General features: G+C 40.5%; 2 long non-coding RNA genes across 3 annotated transcripts; one reads left to right on the forward strand and one right to left on the reverse strand.

Moving 5' to 3' along the window:
• Nucleotides 1-318: 318 nt before the first annotated feature.
• LOC113138881 (uncharacterized) lies at nt 319-14,582 on the forward strand. Of its 2 annotated transcripts, XR_004463153.1 has the most exons (5): nt 319-1,181; nt 4,803-5,045; nt 8,721-8,804; nt 9,072-10,917; nt 13,892-14,582. It is a non-coding gene; the product is annotated as an uncharacterized LOC113138881 (long non-coding RNA). The 2 variants fall into 2 exon arrangements; XR_004463152.1 differs by lacking the exons at nt 319-1,181; nt 4,803-5,045 and having other exon boundaries at nt 8,663-8,804.
• LOC113138882 (uncharacterized) lies at nt 7,269-10,253 on the reverse strand. The gene is made up of 2 exons (XR_003296502.1): nt 10,119-10,253; nt 7,269-7,740 (listed from the first exon to the last, which is right to left on the reverse strand). It is a non-coding gene; the product is annotated as an uncharacterized LOC113138882 (long non-coding RNA).
• Nucleotides 14,583-14,950: the final 368 nt, after the last annotated feature.

Consider the following 14,950-nt stretch of genomic DNA (forward strand, 5'->3'; position numbering starts at 1 on the left):
TCACTGGTCCTGTTTGGATCCAGTTTTATCTGATATAAAAGGCCCTTTGGAGGACACAGTCCCTTAAAAGTAAAGTCATCACCCTACCTCTTCAGTACCTGAATAAAAATTGACCAGACATCCCTCAGCGTACGTGCATAAAATTTGTAATGCAAGTCTGTGCACATCATAACTCCTGCCCTCTAACTCTCACTTTTTATTTCCAGGCCTCGTTTTGAAGTCGACCTCTGAGAATAGACAATCAGCTGAGACACTGTAGGGGAAGAAAGTGGGTAAATGTTGTGTCGAGTCATTCAGCTGTCGCCTTCTCCTCCTTTAGTACATTCAGCCTTAGTAAAATAGTCTGAAATGAACAAAGACCCGATTTGCCTCTGGAAATATTTGATTTTATCTTTTTATCTTTAGAGAGATAAACTCCACTTTTCAGATAAAGATATTTTATATATATGTTTATAACAGAGATTATCAGTTAATGAAACATGCAATCTTAGAGATTTACCCACCCAACATCATAACTGGTTCAAATGAGTTATATGTTGACGTTTAAATGCTGGTAAGGGACCTTAAGGGATCAATAATGTATATTATGATCACAACACTGAATGGGGCCATTTTGCATACTGGGTGTTTTGGTAGTACATATCACCTATAGTACTTCTTTTTTTATTGCTTGTAATACTACTTTATATTTTAAAATGCAGGGCTATCACTTGTAGTAATTTAGACCTTATTAATTCTTACATCACAGAAAAATGTTCAGTGCTCTTTCCTGCATTTGTTTGCACTGTTGTGCTGAGTAGCAGTTTAAACTGCCAGTCATTCAACAACAAATTCTCACTTCGATTGTGCCTCAGTTTGTGCCAAACAGGGACTTTAACAGTTTTCCGAGCTGAGTGTTTGGCCCAGAACGTGGGGCTTTTATAGAGCCTTTCCCCCCAGAACCCAAACAAACACTCAACCTTCAGTCTTAGTGGCCCCTTAGGGACCTGCTGTCAACAGTGTTCAGGCCTTTTTATATCTCGCCTCTTTAAAATTACAACCATCAGCTGTCTGTCTTCATTTTGCAGGGCAGCCCTCCATTTTACATGCAGCAACCATTTCACTGAAGCTGTTCTGAAAGTAATGGAGATCATATGTGACTTTGGAGACGAGGAAATGAATTACCCATCCTGGAAAAGGAGGTAATCCGTGACTCTCAACACTCAGTTCCTCTCTGCACTGCAACAAGGGCAAAGGGTTTATCTGAGCTATATCTGAGCTGCAGCTTTTTCATCTAAAACATTTATGATGTTGCACAGTCCACAGAAACTCTCCGCTATCAGAAAATCTCCCTTAAAGACACTCGTCTGGATTAAAGCTTTAACCGAATAACATGTAGAGATCTGATTACGACCTATGACAACTATTCATTCTGACGATATGCGGTTATTTCATGTGATAGAACAGATTTTCAGGAAAGAGATAAAAGTGAAACCACATGCTGTAACCTCACCTCCAAAACAAAAGCCTCTTTATGAGGCCAGATGACACCTTGAGCTTAGTTCTGTGGTGAAGACAGATGTGTGCATGTGTACTTGGAGAACATATGTTTCTGGTATTCAGTAAGTTTATAACAATAAGAACCTTTGTCACTTGGTTGTGAGCTACACACCTGACTGTTAGTAACAACTAATATATGGGCATTCAGGGAAAAATGTGTGTGTTTTAGGATTAGTAGTATTTATGCAGTACAGAATAAGTTTTTTAGTTCCTAGCATCACATACTGGTGGGGTGACATTATCTAAATAATTAGTTTAGTAATAACTAATCTCTGTTTGTCAGGGTTAGAATACAGTGTCATTCTTTGTAATTCTGTTAGAATAACATTTTGCAGTTTGAAGCGTAGGCTAATGTTTCTTTGTGTGTGACATGTAATTTAAAAACATCCTCTGTTTAACAACGTTTTAGGTAAAGTCAGTTTATATGTCGACTATATTCCCAAGACCTGTTTTACTTTTTACTCCAAACTGTGTATTAGCCAGTTAGCGTTTATGCACCAGTTGCATCTGTCAGTTAATGAATCTGTGCTTTTTTTCATTGGTTTATACTCCACAGTATTTGATAATGTATATGTGAAGGTGCTTAAAGTGTAACCAGCTTGGGTTGCAAATGTAGACTAAGGTTGAATTTCTGAAGAGCTGTCATGGTTTCCTTCAGATAACAGGTTTTTGTGAATTTGAGCCTCCATAATGAGGCTTTTCTGGACGTCTCTAAATCATTTTGATGCTCTTGAGCTGCAGTAAAGAGCACGTCCTCCCATGTCGTATCACATTTCATTGATCGGATGAGCTGATGGGAGTGAATCATCAGCAGCCTCGCTAGTGGCTTGTCTCTGAAAATGAACTCTAGCTGCTCTCTAGTTTATTCCAGTGTGCTTTCTTTTGTGAATGCTGCTTTACTTTCGGTAGAAATCAGAAATTGTAAACAAACAGTCTTGATGCTTCTTCTGTGTTGCCAAGCAACCAAAGCAGCTGCTGGCTTTGTGTGTGAAAGGGATGGTCCAGGCAATTTGCCTGCTTTCACAGGACAACACAGGGGCTGGAATCAACAATGCTGAGTTTTTTGGGTTTTTTCTTTTTTTTTTTTCAAATTTGATGTTTTGCTGGCTTGTCTTGGTAAAAGGTGCTGCGGGGAACTATAATAGCCTCTGACTACTTGGAAGATAATTCACCAGACCTTTCCACAGATCAGACACAGGGAGATCAAACGAGCTGATCGCATTTACTGCAAGAAAATTGGGCTGATAGAGCAGGCAGGGAGAAAAACAAAGTCAGAAGAACATCAAAGTTTTTAAAGGGTCATCCATATCACAAAAAGCCTTTTTCACGCTTTCTTACTCTTACTGCTGCTGAGACTGCTGCCCGTCACCTGTGTACATAGCCAGCAGATGGTATTTGATGTGTTGCTCCTGTTGTCATACAACATTTAAAAAGAAATGTCTCGTTGTTATAGCCAGGGTCTTAATAGAAAGGTTTTTATGGCTCTTTATTATCAGTCTTTTGCCCCCAGCCATATCTCAAATTTTTTCAGTGATTCAACTGTGACAGGTGTTGTGCTAATTAACAACCCAGCGGGAAAACAACTGAGCCAATCAGAGATTTGTAGGTTGGATTAAGAATGGAGATATTATCTGGTGCCAGAGCCAGAATTTCACTTTACATTGTGTTATACTCGTGGAAAGAGTCCTTTAAATATCTGCAGTTAAGGGGGGCACTAGCAAATTCTAAACTCTACGAATATTGAATTATTATTTGAAGTTATTCTAATGCTAGAGAATGCAAGCTTGGCACATTGTGTTATGGCGCAACATTATTTGGTCGGTCTGGTGAATGTTAAGTCCAGCGATCACTTTCCATTTAGCTCGGTGTTTGGTCTCCACCGACTTGGTAGTAAAATATGTTTGGCTGTGTTCACCAAACATGCTGCTCACTTTGCAGGTCGGGAAAAGACACTAGTGTCATGTATAACACTTTTGATTGTTTAATTCAATACTGACTTGAGCAGCTTTAAGTTATTAAATCATATTTTTATTAAAAATAGTGTTATACAGAGCCTATAGAGCAGGGCTGGATGATCCCAGTCCTTGAGGGCCACTGCTCTGCTTGTTTTTCAGCTGTCCCTGCATTACCCAACTCAAATCAGTATCAGATTAAACAGTGGTGAAAGGTGTTTATGTGACTCTGTGTTGGTGTCTTTTCACAGACCGTTTTGGTTTTGTGCCCCACAACGTCATAGAGTATTATTGAGTTTGCATGATAACTAGTTCTAGTTCTGTGTGTGTGTTCGTTTTGTGCCTAACCCCTCCCACACATGCCCCACGTCTTGAAGAGTTAGTTATATTCGAGGACTGGTAGTGGCTCCAGACAGCTTTAAAACATTTTAGACTCTGACCTCTTTCATTCAAGGAGATAATGGCTAATGTGATCGCCTCCCTTGTTATGTTGGTGCGTCAGCAGAACGTCTCCGACACCCTGCGTTTGTGTACACATCTCTGCTCCAGCCCTGCTTTCCCAATGACATCACTCACCTCCTCTGTTGTTGGACAAAGCGCCTCTCAGTCTGAGCGCCGACCAATGGCTGCCCGTCAACGCCTGGTGGTTCGGATGAGAGAGTATGGCAGATGCAGTGCTGTAGCCATGGCGACAGTGGATGCTGAGCACTACCACGACTTTGTGTAGGCAGAGACTGAATGAGTATGACATCACTCAAGAGACAGAAGAAAAACAACATCTCTGACTCCTTCAGCTCCTCTGTCTGTTTCTCTGCCTGTACCGATAACACCAAATGTTATTTGGAGAGTGATGCAAAGCCAAAGATTTTTGTTTTGTTGGACAGAAAATACCTGAAAATTAAATTTCCACTTGCCTGCAAAATGGACATAAACTCTTTGTCTGTACAGATGATGATGTGCGTAGAAAGGTTTGGGCATTGACAGTTTATAAAAGCCAGAAGTGTTTCTTTTTTTTTTAGTGTGTTGTGATGTTTCGCTGATATTTACTGTTTATATCGAAGTACAACAATTTGACAATACTGTGTTTTAGATCATTGTAGAAGAAAAACTACTGTTAAACATCTAGTTCAGGAAGCCAATTACATAATAATAAAATAGGAGTAAAGAAAACATTTTAGGGAAGAATGACTGTAGCTGTGCTCAGGGAGGGTCATTCACTGTATATCCACTATGTGATAAAAGACCAGTCACACCAGTATGTGCTTACTGGTTACCACTTGTGTTGGCATGTACACTTTTGCTTTTTCCCAGGTGGCAGCAGGAGGACAAACACTGTACCGCTGTTGTTTTGATGCTGTCTTCCTCACTGAATCTCCTCCTCCTCTTCGCTCCCTGCCCCCCCCCCCACTGGGTCTGACTCACCGCTCTGGGGATGAGGCCTGGCCCCTCCTTCACATGACATCAGAGGGCTTGAAATAGCAGCAGCATTAAAGCTTCCAGTCATGAGCGCCTGCTGTGAGGCCTTCAACCCAGGGCAGCCACTTCCAGCTGAGGGTGAGTGAGCGTGGGAGGGAGGAATGGATGGTGGCGAAAAAAAAAACAGAGACAGAGGAGATAACGAAGTGACAGGAGCAACAAGTCAAAGGGGGGTCGTTGGCTCCACATCCTTTAGAGAGCTAATATCACACATAGAGGGGGGTGTAAAATGGGAGACCAGCAATTATCTGCTGTCAAATTAAGTACTTGTGTATTAATCATTTGCATTTTCACTGAATAATGTGGATTTGAACCTTCCAGAGATCACCTGCAGTAGTACTTAAGTAAAAGTATTAATACTGCAGTGCATAAATACATTAGGACAAAAACTTTTGTATTAAAAACTCTAGAAACTCTCCAGCCCTCTTTCCTTTTTACACATTTCATTGTGTTGTAGATTTCACTGGAAACAGATTTCTTGACTTGAGTGACCGGACAAAGTTTGGAAGGACCTGTGTATAAAGGGTCCTACAATTCATAGTGCGTGTCCGGACAAAAACCAAGTCATTAAGACCAGGGAACTCTGTGGACCTCTATGATAAAACTGTGATGAGACATAGATCAGGTCAAATGTATTAAAACCATGTCTAACCCTCTGAGTGTTCCCAGGAGCTCAGTGAGCTTAATAGGTGTGAAATGGAAGAAGTCTGGAACCATCGCTTCAAAATGAATAACTGGGCAAGAAGGGTCTCAGTCAGGGAGGTGGCCAAACACCCCAGCAGGTCATAATTATTAGTCTAAACACTTGTGTCAGCTTTTAACTACATACAGTCTGTTATAAAGTGTATATAAAATGTTTGGTTGTAGCTGCTAAATGTTGATAAGGTGCTTGTTTGAACTGCTGGTGTGTAAAGGTCCTGACAACCGAACAGTTCTGATGTTTGGGCAACGGTAAAGCCAGTGCCAGTTCTCTTCTTTGAAATCATCTCGTAATAGAGATCAGAAAATGAAATTATGTGGACTAAGGAAAGGTTCATCCTTCCTCGCTGTCTCAGTTTCCCTCTCACTTACCATGCTTCCCTCACACCAAAACATTGTTTCTTATCTGTCTCCTTCCTGTCTCGAACACAGGACCTGTCTGTGCTCATGGAGTCTGAACTAAAGAAAGCGATAAAAAAACAAAACAAAACAGTGGACTCCTGAGCCGTGACACCACACCCTCCCAGTGTGAACCCCACCCAAAAAGATCAGCCACCCTGTGAAAGAGCTTGAACTGTGTGACCGAGCGTCACAGTGAAGTAGGTCAGGAGGCATGAGGCCTGAGACCATGAGAATAACAAACCGACGTCAAGAGCCAGCTATCTGCATTCATCGCAACACAAACAAAGACATTCCTGCTCCGTCACTCTGTGTCCCTGTGCTGCCTGGATGTGGTCCCTACAAACTAACGCTTTAGATTTGATTCACACTGGGGCCAGCTGCTCTGAAATATGTATGCACTAAAAGTAGCATGAGGTGCTCTGGATAAAAGCGTCCACCACGAGGAATGTGTTGTTTCTCACGTCTGCATTCGACCGTCTGTAACCTGCAGGAAGAGAGGAGTATTTTGGTAAAGATGCAATATCAATTCTGGAGACTTGCCTCTGCATGCAGAATAGATGCAGCCATTTAGCACAGCCAAAGATTATGAACATTAGGCCCCTGAGCACAGATATTTGAGCCACACACTCCTCTGACTGAGAGCACAACACCCAAACTGAAAGATGTAGCATGGCCACATCTGTTTGTAGTTATTTTATGTCTGCGAGCTACAAAATGCTGCAATATCTACACCAGTAGCTGCATCAGTCTGCAGGTTAATGCTGGGCAGGTAGCGTGCAGTTGGTTTTTATGGGTTTTTGTAGCATTGAGGTTGGTGAGTGTGTCAGTGCTGTGTGGGCTGTGAAAACAGAACTGTGCACTGAAAGATGCTAAAAACTATTACTGATTTAAGCAGCTTTAAACCATAGTGTACTTTTAGTGAAAAGTAGCACGAAGCCCCATGTCACCATTTGTACATGTTCAGAGAAGTTGCACCTTCTGCAAACTGCAAATTCAGTTTTCTAGAGCCACAATCATCACAAATATCTCCTGCTGGGATTGTTCTGGATTGGCATCCTACAGTTTGTGCTTGTGCCACAGTGAAGTGAAAATAATGATTAAGGCTGAAACGTCTCCGTGTGAAGAGTTTGCCACCATAAATCAGTGGAATTATGCATCTGTACTTGTTAGGAACTTCAGAAGAAACAAACCAGCCTCTGATTCAATACTGACAGATTTTTATTATGTCTCAAAGAAGCAAATTACAGTGTTGTACATGTGGTTTCATACTAGTCGAGTTTTCACTGTGCAATAAAAGAACTTAGTCTGTGAATCAATGATTTGTTATTAGGCTGATTAACTCATAATTATAGAGTAATCAGCCGTAATGAGACGTCTGCCTTGAAACCATCATTTTAATCTGAAGCTGAAGTAGCAAGGGTGTAGCATGATGTCTGCTAACTGTAGGGTTGGCGGTTCGATTCCCAGCTCCTCCTGTCCACATATCCAAGTGTCCAACTACATATTGCATGATGGTTTGTCTAAGCTGATCTCGTCTTTCTTTTCTTGCAGCTTCCTGCCCTTGTTCTTTAAGTCTTGCTGGTTGACATGAATGATTACAGCTGATTGAACACCCCCGCTGTTTCAGGACGTATGTGTCCTGTATGAACACGCTGGGTTGCAGCTGAGAATTCTAAATGACAAAAAATAATTTAAAAATGCAGTTTGTTTATCATGTTCAGGAGAATATGTTACATGCTGCAGCTTTAAGAGCCAGGCCGGGAGTGCGAGATAAATTAGAGGCTGACTGGTTGCTTTGTGCTTGAAGACAAGCCAGCCACCTCAAGGACATCAAAACACGAGGCTGTGTGGGCATCAGCATCGCAGGCTAGGAGACGGAGAGAAAGAGCACTGTGCAGAGAAAAATCATCTAATGCCATAGCAACTCTGCTCCATACAACAAATACACAGTCTGTACTTTATCCAGTGATTCATGTCTAATTAGCTGTGCTGCTGCAGGTCTCATAATCGTTCAGTGAAATGGCTTCATTTTGAGGTTACCGGTGAGCACAGAGCCTCCAATGCATTTGCAATAATAGACGTTTCATCACAGCGTGCAGCTCATTCAGCTTCAGAGCAGCCATAAATTCATAAACCAGTCAAGAGAACAGCTGCAGAGCTTAGTTGCAGTGGCACCTTTAAAGGATCAGTGCCTCCAAATCACCAAACAGCATATTGTGTCACTTACCCTTAGTGGCGTCAAGCACTACAGAGTCTACACTTTGTTTTACCAGGTTTTGAGATATTTGCTGCTGTTTTCTGCCACAAGCTATTTGGAAAATCAGGCTGAAACATTGCTTTGTTAAAGTAAATTCAGTGTGAGCTATTTTTTCTATTTAGTTTGTATCACAAGGATGGGCAGTGTAAAAAAAAAAAAAAAAGTTTCAGTGGTAAAAGCTTCCTCCTGCTGTAAAAGAACCAAGTTTCTGATGTGCAAGGACTAAGTAATAATTGGGAAATCAGTTTTCTCTGCCCATCACACACTAAAATCTGCTTCTGATGTAAAGCCAAGAGGAGACACATTGTGTTATAGCGTCCTGGGATCAGAGTAGTGATGTTTCTGTGTTTCTGTGTATGAGCTCAGGTTCAGTGTGGCACGTTTCTTTCTTCCAGTGAGCTCAGGCTGGTCACCTGTTGCAGCAGCTACACACTGAGGGTGGAAGGAGGACCAGCTGCAGGAACAGAAGAAACCACCAGGTAAATGTGAACAAGAGGATTTAGAAACTAATCTGAAAATAAAGTAAATATACGGAGTTAGAGGTGTTTAGGGCTTCTTTGTGGAAAACTCCACTTTTGCACAAGCTAATGAAATATTATCATTTGCAGTTTTATTTCTGTTTTGATGTATTCTGTGGTTGATGTGTGAACTAGTTTAACCCCTAAGGGCAAACATTTTGTTTTGTTCCTCACACAGTTTTTCTCATCACAGATAAATTCATATTTAACTTTTCTCTAAACCTACAGAAGCTGCAGAGAGAAGGTGCCAAGAAATCAGTGAGATTCAGTCTTCACCTCCAGCCTTCACATTCGCAGGTATGAGGTAGGACAAAAATATTTGTTCAGCCTTATGTTTTTGTTCGTTGTATACACACGATGAAAGAAAGCGGACTACAAAACAGTTTACAGCAGGACACTGTATGAATATATTCGATCAAACCAAAGTTAAACCTTGGGATGGGAATAAAATGGGCTGTGCATCCAGGAGTTTCAGACCAACCTTTGTAGAAAGGACTTTGGTTGTTTGTCTGAGGCTGCACATTTATTGTTATGCAGGTTATATATATATATATATATATATATATATATATATATTAATATGCATTAAGGTGCCAAACCTCAGCTATAATTCGAGCAGACCTACAATATTGTAAGAACAGTGTGGGAGTGCTCAGATTGGTTCAAAAGTAATTGGACAGTTGGTTGTTAATAATGAGGCTCAACAAAAAGCGAATTCTAGCGACGAGATAAAAACGATGGTTTGTCCAAATCAACACATGCAAAAAACAAAAAACCAAACTAGAAACTGGCAAACAGCCTGGAAGACTAACGAGCAGACGTTTTGTGTTTTTCCCAGAAAATCATTGCATCATGAAAAGCTCGTTTGTGGCCAGTCACTGTTATAGAGGCAGCTTGTTTTATTTTAGATTTTTGTAGTAAAAGTGTGAATTGATGACGTTTGTTACCATTAACATACCATCATGATATTTTATGTTATTATTGCACAGACGTTCACGCATTTAAACTAAGTGAATCAAACCTCTAGTATGTTATTGGCACCAAGATCAATGTTTTTTTAAATGATCCAAATCCCTAGTTTATATTTTCGAATATAAAATCATTGGCGTCGTATCATAGTTTTTGACGCTGATCAAAAACAACAGTCATACCCTGAGTGAGGGGGAAGTCTGGCTGCAGTCGAAGAAGCACGGTGAAGTTGACTTCAGGGTCAGTCTTCAAAAAAAAAGGCGTCACTGCAAAAGTCTGCAGCTCCCTCAGTTTTAAACTAATTACCTGAAAGTTTGCCAGGCTGAAACTCTCTCCACGTTCTGCCTGAGACTCCCACATCAGCAGGGCGACCAGTGAATTTCACGCTTCAGTAATTGTTTTACATTTAAGGAACGTTTTGTGACATATTTTCTACCAGGCCTGAACCGTCTAATCAGACATTCAGCCTCAGCTGTGGTTAAACGTCCAAATTCATTTCATCACTTCTTCACGCCCGCTGCAGACAAGTTCCCTTTTACTTTAGACGTGTGTTCCTGTTTTTTTAATCAGTATCATGCTGATGTTCTTTTGTATTAGTTATGTGTGATGTTCTCATGAATTTCTGCATATTTTATTAGTTTTAGTGTGTAAAATATGCAACTAGCGGCCAATTATTAGTGTAGATAAATGTACATCAAGTGAAATGTTGTGATAAAACCCACATTTTGCTTGTGAACTGCAGCAGTAACTGACCTTCACAAAACTAAATTCTCTGTATATGCAAGTTACCAAACAAAATGCAATAGCTACAACACATGTACTGTGTTTTATTCACTGACCATTCACATCTATGACAATTTGAAACAGGAACTAAATGAGAAACTTTAGGTTGGAATGGTGGTTGATACTGTTGCCTCACGGCAAAAAGGTTCAGGGTTCAAATCCGTTTTGACCCTGGGTCCTGATGTGGAGTTTGTTTGTTCTCTCTGGGTCTACATGAGTTTTCTTCAGGTACTCGCTGGGGGGGACCAGAAACAGATGCCAACAGCTGGACTCAAACAACCAACATCATGCACCTGCTGGACCCACTCAGCTATCGCTCCCTGTAAGGATGCTTTTAAATCTATATATAATATTTGAGCTGGGCCACAGAGATAACAGGATTAGTCAACCAAAAGAAAATTAATTTCCAGCTGTTTTATTAGATTAGTAATTTATTTGTTTACTTTTCTGAGCGGAAATTCCAAAACCTTTTTTAAAATAATAATTTGTATTTAAAACAGTGAATTTGTAACTGCACTCTAATGAAAACTCATTTTCCTTTTTCCTACTTTCAAACATTTCACAGAGAAAATTAAGTCAATTAACTGAAAAATTAGTTACAAGATTAATGAACAATGAAAAATATTATTTGCAGCCCGACGCTGCAAACATCTTAAAAATGACGTAACTCAATCCACAACTTAATGCCATTGAAAATTTATTGTGATATCAGATAGTTTACATTAGAGTGAAAACAGACATGTGACATGGCTTTACTAAGACAGAATGCAAAGCAATGAAGTCAAATAAAAAGCATATATTTTTGTTTTTAAATTTCGGAAAAAAAATAATAAAACAGGCACGACATATAGCCATTATAAATACAACATGCTTCCGACCTTAAACTGTAAGTTTAACAGTCCTAAGAAAAGAACTTGTGCAGCCTTTTCCTGTGGATACCCATCCTGCCTTTCAGCTTCGATTTGAACACACCACAAAAAGTAGGAAGCCAGTGTCACAATAAAACAAAATAACAATAAAAAGTGAACAGTTTTCAGCAGCAAATATCTACATTTTTCATCCAGGCTGCTCTGATGCTGTGAAATTCAGAGAATCAAAACATTCTACAGAAAGACAATGTCATAGGTGACAGGATTTTCTCCTCTGTAATTTTGGTTTCGCAGTTGAATCTCCAGGAGACACTGAAACGACCCCTGGCTTCCTCCCTGCCCACTGACACATGACACTGATGCATTCGATAGAGCCTGGGTCTTATTTGGTACACACCGGCAGTGACACTGGCAACTGCTTTTTGTTGGTTCGACTCTTGACTGACTGATCGAAGGGAGAGTATAGAGGCTCTGCAGCTGGGTCACAAATCTCCCAGCAACCCCTGCTGGTGCCATCTTTGAGATCCTTTGGAGAAACTGGCTGTGTGCGTGTAGTAGTTAAGAAAGTCGTCGATCCATTTAGTAACGATTTAAGCAGACAATAACGATTCTTTTAGCTGCAAGTGCTGAGCTCCTAGCGCTCCGTGTTTAAGAAAAGTTCACCAGGTTTTTTTTGTTTTTTTTTAAACTTCATCCCAGTTCAGGAGCTGCAACATCTGAAGAATGCAGCCCTTCGAAGTGTGTCCTGTAGAGGACCTGAAGGCAACACTGAGCCTCAGGGTACTTTCCCCAATGGTGCATTCAATTGCAATAGCTTTCAGCTGAAAATAATCTCATTATGCAGTAGCTGTTCTATTTTTTTGTTAGTTCTAACACAATCTTTGCTTTAGCAGCACTGATAACCACAGAGATACACATGTATCAGTGAGATAGTGCTGTAGTTTACGGACTGATGAAAAGCACCTGAATGCACCACTGAAGAGAAACTTAACACCAAGTGTTTTGTTTCATTGCTCTCTGGTTGAAAATAAGTTGCACTGGGACCAGCTTCAGCATCGCTGCTGGTTGTAGGTCATAATGTTTTAGGTTGTGCCTGTAAACACTCCCAACAGTGAGGTCACAGTGCACCGACACACCCTGACGTACACTTCTGCATCACTGCAGCCAGGTGAGCCACAAAAACAAGTTCAGTTGCTCTTTCAATCATGGCTGTGCAGTGGACTAGACAATATAAAAGAAGGCTGCAAACCAGCTCAAGGCTTGGTTTGACCTGTCTTCAAATGCAAACCTCAAAGGGTGCAGCACCAGAAGTGGGATGAAGCCACCAAGGCCAAGTAGCTAACAAGCTAACATGGATTCAATCAAAATAAAACAGATCAGAGAAGTAACAGAGAATTTTCTGTCAAAACCAGCACAAAAAAAAAAAAAAAAAAATACAATCAGGTATTCACAGTCAGCGCTGCCAAAAGCTAAGGACCTTCAATATGGCTGCCAGAGGGTGCATTTCATCACCTGAAGCCCTCTATACAGACTGTGATGGTGAAAGGGTTGTGGTAAAGGCTCTCCCTGCGACATGGTGGGAGATTCCAGCTCACCCTCAACATCTACATGGCTCAGCAGAGACCTAAACACTGGCCCTCTAACGGGCTCTCACCACATAAGCTAAATAAACAAGCTAACAGAACAAACAAAACAAAACAGGGATAAATCACTTCCAAACAAACTAAGCTGGCTCTCGACCTCACAGATCACCAGGAGAGACAGTGAAACCAAACAGCTGAGAAAGAAAAGAAAAAAACAAAAACACTTTCAAACTAAAAACAGGGGGAAAAAAAAGAAAAACTGTTTGAGGAAAAGAAATTAAACATTCACTTTCGTGTGCAGGCATGCATGTGGGCTAACACATGCATGCACACACACTTACATACACACACACACACAGACACACACAACCAGAGGTACAGTGAACAAAAGTGCTTCAAGTTGGGGAAGTAAAAGAACTAACCCAGTAGAAATACGTATAAAACCTTAAATATGTTGCTTTATGTACAAAAACTGTAACACGGGCCAATATCTCAGCTGTTTATCTTTATATGTTCAAGTAGGTATCACTGCTAACTAGTAAGGATTTGCATTGTCATCGTTTTTAGGATAAAAGGTCGTGATCTGACTGACCTTGCCGGCAAAGTAATCAATCACTGCTGATTTTTAAATCTCTCCCATCCCACCCTGCCCCACCTCGACCTCCTGCTGTCGTCTTTTTATACTTCCAATAAAAAGCCAAACAAGCCCTGGGCATCCTCTACCTATGCTTTTCCCTCTCAGACATTATATACTGAATATCCATCTGTTTTTTGCACCTCTAAATCTTACCGTAGAAAATATACGTGTGTATGTATAACAAGTCTCTGTTGTCCAAAAAAACAGGGCAGAGCTCTATGAGGATTTTGGTGAAGAACGTTACTTTGAGGGCCACTCAGAACCAGAAGGGGGGGAAGACACGTCGGTTCACAGGAAGGTTTTTGGAGTTATGCACTGCACAACGGAAAGAAAACGGGGAGGATGTCATGTTTTGAAGAGGCACAAGATTCATACAGCTCAGAGGCAAATCACAGACAATGGAAATGGTGGGACAGCAGAAACTACACTTTCCTCTCCAGAAGGGACTGAAAATCAAGCAAAAACAGAGAGGAAAAGCAGGATTTGGCGATGCAATTTAGATAAAACCAGAACCAAATTATCTGCAAGTATCTAACAGGCAGCTGCTAAATACGCTACACAGTCCAACAGAGATGGAGAAACCCTCAAACCTTCCAGCTTCTGTCTCCAACAATCTGAATCTAATTTCTTAAAAAAAAAGGCCATGAAACACCAGAGAGCGAACGAACCTTTTGCCTCTAAACCGTCATGAACCAAAGGCCTCTGCAAAGTGCAATGAAGTAGCGTTGTTCAAGTATGCCACTGTGTAATGTGTGACCACACAATGCATATATACAGTCATGTGCATATATACATATGTGCATGACAGCAATTATATATATATATATATGTATAAAATCCATGTTCCAGTATCTTGTACTACGAACATTTTAATTGTGTATATATCTATTCATATGTAGTTGTGTGTCTTATTGTTTCATTACTAGACAACAGGATAATACAGTCTGCCATAATGTTTTACGACAAATGGACACTGATGTAATCAGGTTCCTCAGTCTAACAACTATTTCTGCTCCTCACGTCTTTCATTTATGGTACTGCTGCAAAATGGGACCAGCCACAATCGCATTTAGCCAACCACTACAACTATTTATATATTTATGTGAATATATAGATATAAATATCCATGTATGTCAGACAAAACACTAGGTGCTGCTTTTAATGCTTTCAGGGTGCTAAAAAGTACCAGAACGGGGGGGGAAATTAAGATTCACGAGAAAAAGAAAGAAAAACAAGATAAAAATAGAAGATCAGGTATAAAATCCC

The sequence above is a fragment of the Mastacembelus armatus genome, chromosome 9 (genome assembly GCF_900324485.2).
Source record: "Mastacembelus armatus chromosome 9, fMasArm1.2, whole genome shotgun sequence".
Taxonomy (NCBI): domain Eukaryota; kingdom Metazoa; phylum Chordata; class Actinopteri; order Synbranchiformes; family Mastacembelidae; genus Mastacembelus; species Mastacembelus armatus.